Source organism: Corylus avellana, chromosome 3 (assembly GCF_965113065.1).
Source record: "Corylus avellana chromosome 3, dhCorAvel1.hap1.2, whole genome shotgun sequence".
In the NCBI taxonomy this organism is placed as follows: Eukaryota; Viridiplantae; Streptophyta; class Magnoliopsida; order Fagales; family Betulaceae; genus Corylus; species Corylus avellana.
Window position 1 is genome coordinate 16,526,584 of NC_142492.1, and position 8,203 is coordinate 16,534,786.

Sequence of the window (8,203 nt, forward strand, 5' to 3'; positions counted from 1 at the left end):
ATGGGCAACATACTTGGCACAATACTGGACATCAAAGGAAAAACGAAGGACAACCTCGAAGCCTGCACAGACTTGGAAGAAATGGGTTTGAGACATACACTTCATCCGTACACGGGCGAGGATGGTAAAACCTATATGCCTGCAGCTTCCCACATGATGTCTAAGAATGATAAAACACAATTTTTGAAAGTGTTTCGAAATGTAAGAGTGCCCAACGGATATGCCTCGAACATTTCATGATGTGTACGACTTAAGGAACGTACGATATAGGGTTTGAACAGTCATGATAGTCACGTATTGATGTAACAGCTTCTCCCTATTGCATTGCGTGGATCACTTCTAGGTAACGTGATTAGGCCTCTTGTTGAGATGTTTGCATTCTTCAAGGGCCTATGTTTAGCAACATTGACACAAGAGGATATGGACTGAGTAAAGGGTGACATCTGTATCACTTTGTGCAAGATGGAGCAGGTATTTCCCCCCAATTTTTTTACCAGCATGGTTCACGTGGTCATACATCTTGTCCGTGAATGCCGACTCAGTGGACCGGTACAGTATAGGTGGATGTATCTGGCAGAGAGGTAAAATTTGTTTAGGTTTATTCATGATTTTATTTTTCATCCATTCAATATAACGACTAACTACAATGATTGACTAATGTTAATATGTAGGAGCCTTGGGGCGTTTAAATCTAATGTGCGCAATAAAGCGACTCCTGAGGGCTGTATTGCGGAGGGCTACAGAACAACTGAGTTGGTGACATTCTGCTCGAGGTATTTAGATAATGCACCAACATTTCACAATAAGACCCAAAGAAACCCGGATGGTTCAAAGGGGGAGAGAACACGAGTCATCCTCGACCGTATCATATTGACACAGATTCACCGATATATTATGTTTAACTCGGGTGAGTTCCGTCAACTGCTGACGTAAGTCGTGTTACTAGCATATGCATCTTGAATCATCCTGCACCCTTAGTTGTGAATTGTAATGAAACTAATTTCGAATTGTAAGATGCATATGGATACGCTTAGGTGATCATGCAATAGGGGGCGAACGATCAATTGGAAACCCAACATTATGAGTAGTTCTGCGAATGGTACTGGGACTACGTGATGAGAAGCAACAAGCACCATTAAAGGATCCATTGCATGTTCCAGTTGGGCCTATTACTAGAGCAAGATCCAAGAAGGTCAAAGAAGCACTTAATGGGCTGATTCAAGAGATTTGGGCTGATTCTAAAATTGGGCATTCCAAGCTTGGCCCAAAGGGAGATGAAGGCGTAATAAATTTGATCAAAGCTATTGATGGAGCTGATTGCGCATAATTTCCTTAGCAATGGCATGAATTAATGGTTGATTATGGCTGATTGACTTTCCAATTACATACCAATTAATTGGATGATTGACTTGCCAAATTACATGCCAATTAATTGGTTGATTGACTTAAATCAACCTTAATTTTAGGCTTTTATTAGTTAGTCCATTTTTACCTTATTTACTTTCCAATGTTGGAACCAATTTAATTTCATTTCCATAGCAAGCAGGTAGTCATATTTTCAGCCATGCTTTATAAATAGCATGCACTCATTGTAATGAGAACATCATGAATGAAAATTAGAAAAAATGTGACGCTTGCGTCTTCTATTGGTTCTTCAAAGAACTTGTGAACTTATCAAGGATTATTCCTTGTGGCGTTCAAATTTATATACCTTCGGTTCGCGTTTCATTTATAAGCGTTGGGTCGAGGTTGTTACCTGATACCTTTGGTTCGCGTTTAATTTATAAACGTTGGGTCGGGGTTTTCTATCTAAAAATCTGAATTTTAGCTTTCTTGGGTCAGTATTCCAATATTGTTGTTGGGTCGCAAAGCGTGTCGATTGAGGTTCGCATCAAGTATGGCCTAATGCTTGTCAACTTCAAAAACCTTGTCCATAGGGGAGAGCGTATTACTGATGAGCCGTATGTGCTAACTTCACAGGTTGACTAAGTATTTTATGTCGAAGATGAAAGGGATCTAGATTGGGCTTGCACTGTAAGGACTAAACCTAGAAACGTATACGATGTTGGTCTGGGTGAAGGGCTTCATGATGCATGTGCCAACTACCACGAGTGTGAGCCGCTCCTATTGACCAGTAATAATGACCATAATCTACAGGATAACTTGGAATACGTCCGACTTGACTTAGATTCAATAAAATTTGAATATATATAGTTCACATTAATTGACTAGTTTCCTGTTATTTCTTTCTACATTGATTGATAATTATTCACTAATTATTACATCAACACAATTAATTAGTTTGTGCAATAGGTAAATGGTATATAGCTCATTTTTAAATATGTGAGTCATTTATATATGGTGGTGCATGTTTCATCCATAAGCAATTAATTGGATGCGTGCTGTCTTTCGTAGGTTGATATGAGTACTAGGGAGAACACAAGAGCATGGAGGTCCACATTTTCAGTACGACAGTCTACAGCGCATAGGTCTCCATCGTACGAGCCTGATGACAGTGAGACACAGGACGTTGCTATGCTTATGAGGCAGCAACCAGGTTGTCGACCAGTACTTCCAAATGATGTGGAAAGGGAGACCCCTATCCCTAAACCATATGGTTCGACAGGCCTGACCCAACTGGGGTATCAATATTATGACATAGATGCTTCATTTCATATACCACCTCATCTTCTGGCAATGAATGAGTTAGGGCTGTATTCTCATGGCCATGTGGAGCAGCTCGACGCCCACAAAAACCCAGGTATGGACAACAATGAGACACAGGCCTCGGAGGACCTGCTTGGTGGGACAGGTGCCACACATGACTCGCAGCCTGAGGACCCTGCTCCACAAGTGTTGGGCCTTGACCAAGTCTGGACGATAAGTAAGTATATACGCTAAAAGTACACATATATACGTATACATGTTTTATATATTGTATCAAATTGCAAATTATTAACATCAGTAATTATTAATGTGTTAGGTATCAATCAGATGGAAGCACCTATTTTGAAGTAATGACCATTAAAGACTCGCACAAGTTGTGGGTGATCCCCGACGGAAAACAGGTTGTGTGCGAGTAAAATCATGCGTCGCAGCCCGTAGGACTTGCCGGTTTGAAATTTAGACGAATGACCAGTAAGATTATAAGGAGTGGGAGTTATGTTAGAATACGGGACAACTACACGAAAGTACTGCAGCGTACGAAGGAGGAAATATGGGACGCCTTGATAGTATGTTCAAACTAGATGTTATATGATAGGATGTGTATTTTACTATGTCAAACGCCCCTAATGCATGAAATATACCCCTATATGTGTGTGTGTGTGTGTGTGTGTGTGTGTGTGTGTGTATATATTATTTTTTCACTTGTGCAAGTGGACTTCTACATTCTGCCGGAGAGCGATATCGTGGTCGTAAAACTGGACGCGTTCCGAGATATGAGTATTAAGCTGAAGAGTTGGAGACACACATTAAAAGTTGATCTTGACATTCAGCATGACGATACTCCTGACACTGTGAGGGCGAGACTCGGGCAAGAGAAGCTCTCCAAGTACGACCCCTTCGACTTGGAAATGTTGTTGGATAAATGATGTGACAAGAAGAATCAGGTAGGTCACGACTTATGTTGCTATTTTGTGTATTTTAATTAATTGTAAGGGCTCACATATTAAAAATGTTAATTGTGTAGGAGTATGCTGAGCGTATGAAGGAATTGCAAGCATTGAACGAGCGCCCCACTGCATTGGGTCGAAGAGCTTTGCCAAGGTGACACATGAGGAGGTATATTTGTAATTTACCTTATACATATAGATGTAAACATTTGAAAATATATCTAAACATATGTTTATGTTTTCTTTTTTCTATAGATCGTAACTAAGGTCACACCTCCTACACGAGCATAGTCTTACATCAAGACACACAAAAAGAAGAATGGTAGCTATCTGAACGAGGAGATTAAGGAGAGATGTGTATGCTACTCACCTTTCCCCTCTTGATTACTATGTGTTTTATACTAACATTTTTATAATTAACACTTATACGACGAACCAACTTTTAATGTAACATATAGGAGAGGATGGAGGAGCTAATACCCACTGACCTTGCAGCATCATCGAGCATGACTGAAGGGATGGTATGGTGGGCCCTAAACGACGCGAATTCATAGGGGCATGGAAATAAGCAGAGTATGCTGGTAGGATTCAATAGGTTGGTCCGAATATCCTACCTGTGTGGGGCAGCATACATTCGTACCATACACCATCCTAGTCACGGTCACTGAACCCTAAGAACTCCACGGTCTCACAGATGATTGACAGAGCACTTGAGGCTGAGAGGGCACAGCACAAGGCATAGGTAAATGCGCTGTTGGCCACAGAGTGAGAGCAGACTGCTGCGCAAGTAGCTCAGTAGGTGGTTGCGCAGATGGTTGAAAAAGAGGCTCAGATGGCGGCGCACCTTGCAGAAAAGGAGGCACAGATGGGAGGAAAAGATGCCTTGTATGAGGCCCGTTTTCGCCAACTTGAGGCCATGATGCAGTCGAGCTCTGCGCCCGAGGTGACTCAACAGAAGGCAACGCGAAATAGATCTTCCCCAGCCTTTGTGATGGTGAGATCATTAGTCGATAGTAGATCAGGTAATGACATATTTTTATTAATTGTCCATGTGGTTTTAGAACTGTCCGCATATGTGCACCACTAAATTTAGAGTTTGGATTTTTGGTATTGATTATCATTGGAATTTTGATTGATGTTGCAACTCTTGTTGAATTTGGTTTATATCTTGGTCGGTTTGGTTTTGGCTGTGGTTTGGAATATATGTGCATATTTAATCTTACCATTTTGTCAATCTCATTTTGTTTTAATTCAATCAATAGAGTAATGAACACAAACAAACACACACACACACACACATATATATATATATATATATGTTGCACATAAACCCATCACTTGCATCGATGGGTGAAAGGCCCAACGTCCTAACAAAGCCATCTCCACTCTAAAATCAAGTTGAAATACAAGGAAAATTTAGAGAGACACTGTAACTCAATTTAATTTAATATATATATTTTTTTTAACTTTAAAAAATTATCTCCCTCTGATGATCACTATATCTATCTTTCTCTTAAATTAAAAAATAATTAAATAGTATGAAGAAAGATTAAAAAAATCGGATATGTGCAATTAAAAAGCTTTAAGTTAGAAAGACAATATAGACATCAATGATTTTTTACTAATTTTGTCACATGGTGATATTCACTAATTTTGTCTTTGTAATTATTAATAATTCGAATAATAAATATTATTTTTTAAATTCTTTGTCATCTGTCCATCCTTCAGATACAAGGACTTAATCATAAGACTGGAGTCAAAACAAATTTCTTATTGGAACTCATCCGGCTTAACAATGCTTTGAACGAAAAGTTTTGGTTTTTAGTCGATATATAACTTGAACCATTGACCTTTGTGATGGACTAGCTTAAATTTCATTTCAATTGCCCTGATCAATTGAGGGGAACTAGGTGTACACCTCGTTACCTAATATATGATAGAGTCCCAACTTATTTGTCAAACTTAAGTCCAACTTTTAACTTATTTTTTTATTTAAAAAAAAAAACTAATTAGCGAATAAAAAAAATGTCTGAAACAATAATATCTATTTTTGGTATTTCTTTTATTTGGTATTTTTTTAAAAAAAATAAATGAAAATGATATTTTTTCATAAAAATGGTTTTTTTTTAAATGACATTTTTAAGAAGAAAAATATCATTTTGTGTTTTTTAAAATACTAAATAAAAGAAGGAAAAAAAGAAGAAGAAGATATTATTCTTTCACACAATTTTTTCATGAGGAATGATAGAGCCCTAACTTGGGCCAACATGTGGCCAACTTTTGGTTATTTTTAATTTTTTTTAAAAAATAACAAAATTAAAAATTAAAACAGTTTCTAAAGCAATAATTTTTATTTTGGTCATTCTTTTATTTGGTATTTTTTAAAAAATAAAAATTGTATCTTTATTCATAATAATGACCAATTTTTTTTTAAATGGTCCTTATTATGAAGAAAAATAAATTTTTTATTTTCTTTTAAAAATACCAAATAAAAGGACCAAAATAAAAATTATTGCTTTAGAAACTTTTTTTTATTTTTTAAATTAAAAAATAGGGAAAAAGTTTCTGAAGCAAAATACAGTTTTTATTTTTTTTAAAAAAATGCAGAAAAATAACCAAAATAAAATTATTGCTTCAGAAATTTCTTTTATTTTGTTATGGAAAATGTTAAGGTCACAACATCAATCCAACTTATGGTCAACTTCTCTCCTACGCGTCATTTAAAAAAAAAAAAAAAAAATTATAGAGAAGATTTTGGGATTCTGAAAATTTGGGAAAAAAAACAATTTGTTTGATTTAAAATTCAAAATTTTTTTACACGTAGGAGAGAAGTTGGCCGTGAGTTGGATTTGTGTTGTGTCCGTATCAAACCTCTTTTGTTATTTTGTTATTTTTTAAATTAAACAATATGGCAAAAGTTGGCCCCAAGTTGGGCAAAATAGTTGGGCCTTTAGCATTTTCCTCATTTCATTTGCTATTTAGTTTTTTTTTAAAAAATAAAAAATAAAAAAATAAGGCAAAAGTTGAAGTTAAGTTGGGCAAATAAGTTGAGGACCTATCAACCCTCATATTTTTACCAATTAAATTTTGTTACCTAATAATTTTTTTTTTGGTAAGTTAATATTTTATTTGATACACATAATAAATATTAGTTAATGATATTATAATTAATATTATATATATATATATATATATATATATATATATATATATATATAATTGAAAAGTGAATTATTGACTTGTCAAAATGACATGTCAATACTTTATTGACGTGTCAAAATGTCACGTCAATATTTATTGACGTGGAATAATTCGCCACATCACTAATGTGATGAATTAACACGTTGCTATTTAGTAACGTGGTGAATTTGCCATGTCACTAATTTGTGATGTGTCAAATTCAACACGTTGCTAAAGTTTTTATTGACGTAGACACGTTAGTAAACCTCATTTTGTAGTGAAAGGAGTACTCAACCTAATTTGGTCTACTTAACCTTCTTTCAAATTTATGCTCAATTTCAGGGTCTAATAATGCTAATTCTACATTCTTAGATCGACGCCCTAGTATAAACTAGATACGGATGTCCTAAAATTGGAGGAAAGTTCAAAATCTTTTTTTTTAAATACTAATTAAGAAAAGAAAAAATAAAAATGCAAATGATCTAATCGTAGGCTTAATCCAAAAGCAATATTACAATTAAAGCAAAATCAATAAGTAACCACAGAAAAAATATAGTGTTCAAAATTACTCCCCTCGTACTTGAAGCCTTTTAGTTCCTCACGACAACTAAAGAAAACCCAAGATTGTATTGCTTTGGATCAAATAAAATAGATACATGTAAAAAAGAAATATTAGAATATCTAAAATAGAAATTAAAATCTAAGAATAAGATAATGAAAAAGGAAAAATAAAAGAAAGAAAGAAAGAAAAGCTAACAACTACGAATTATGAGAAGCAAAATTCTAAAATTTGATTAAACAGTCAAATCTCCAACAGCGGCACCAAAAACTTAATGTCGATTTGAATTGTAACCAAATTTTAATATGTTTTCAAAGTATGAGCAAGAAATTGAAGGTCGAAATTTTGAGTTAGGAGATCAATAGAAAGCATGGTCATGTAACCTTTTATTTTTAATAAATATAGTTGTTCAATGAGAAAAATTTTATACATGTTTAATCATTTCTTATCGTTTGAAGTAGATACTTCTCATTCATAAATCCAGGAAAAGATCTGAGAAAGATCACAAAGAGAGCAAAGTTTCTTCCCTCCTTACGTTACCACAGATGTCTGGTGGAATATTATTTAGCCAAGTAGCATCTATGAAATGGGCGGTAGCCATCTTAGCTAACCGATGAGCTGCATTATTGGCCTCCTAGTTACATGGATAAAACTAGCCTTGCCCGCATTTCTGATTGTATCCCCTGCACAAAGTGTCCATAACTGCTTCTACAGAGTCCCATTCCATTAACTTCTTTGACAATTGCCTTGGCATCCCCTTCAAAGATTCTCTGCCGATACCCTAGCTCCTTACTGAAAACAATGGCATAAAGAGTTGCTAAGGCTTCTGCCATTGCGAGATCAACCTTTG

The 8,203-nt window shown here is 35.5% G+C and overlaps 1 pseudogene; it reads left to right on the forward strand.

The window, feature by feature from the left end:
- LOC148586861 (uncharacterized) lies at positions 1-7,970 on the forward strand (annotated as a pseudogene).
- The last annotated feature ends 233 nt before the right edge of the window (positions 7,971-8,203 follow it).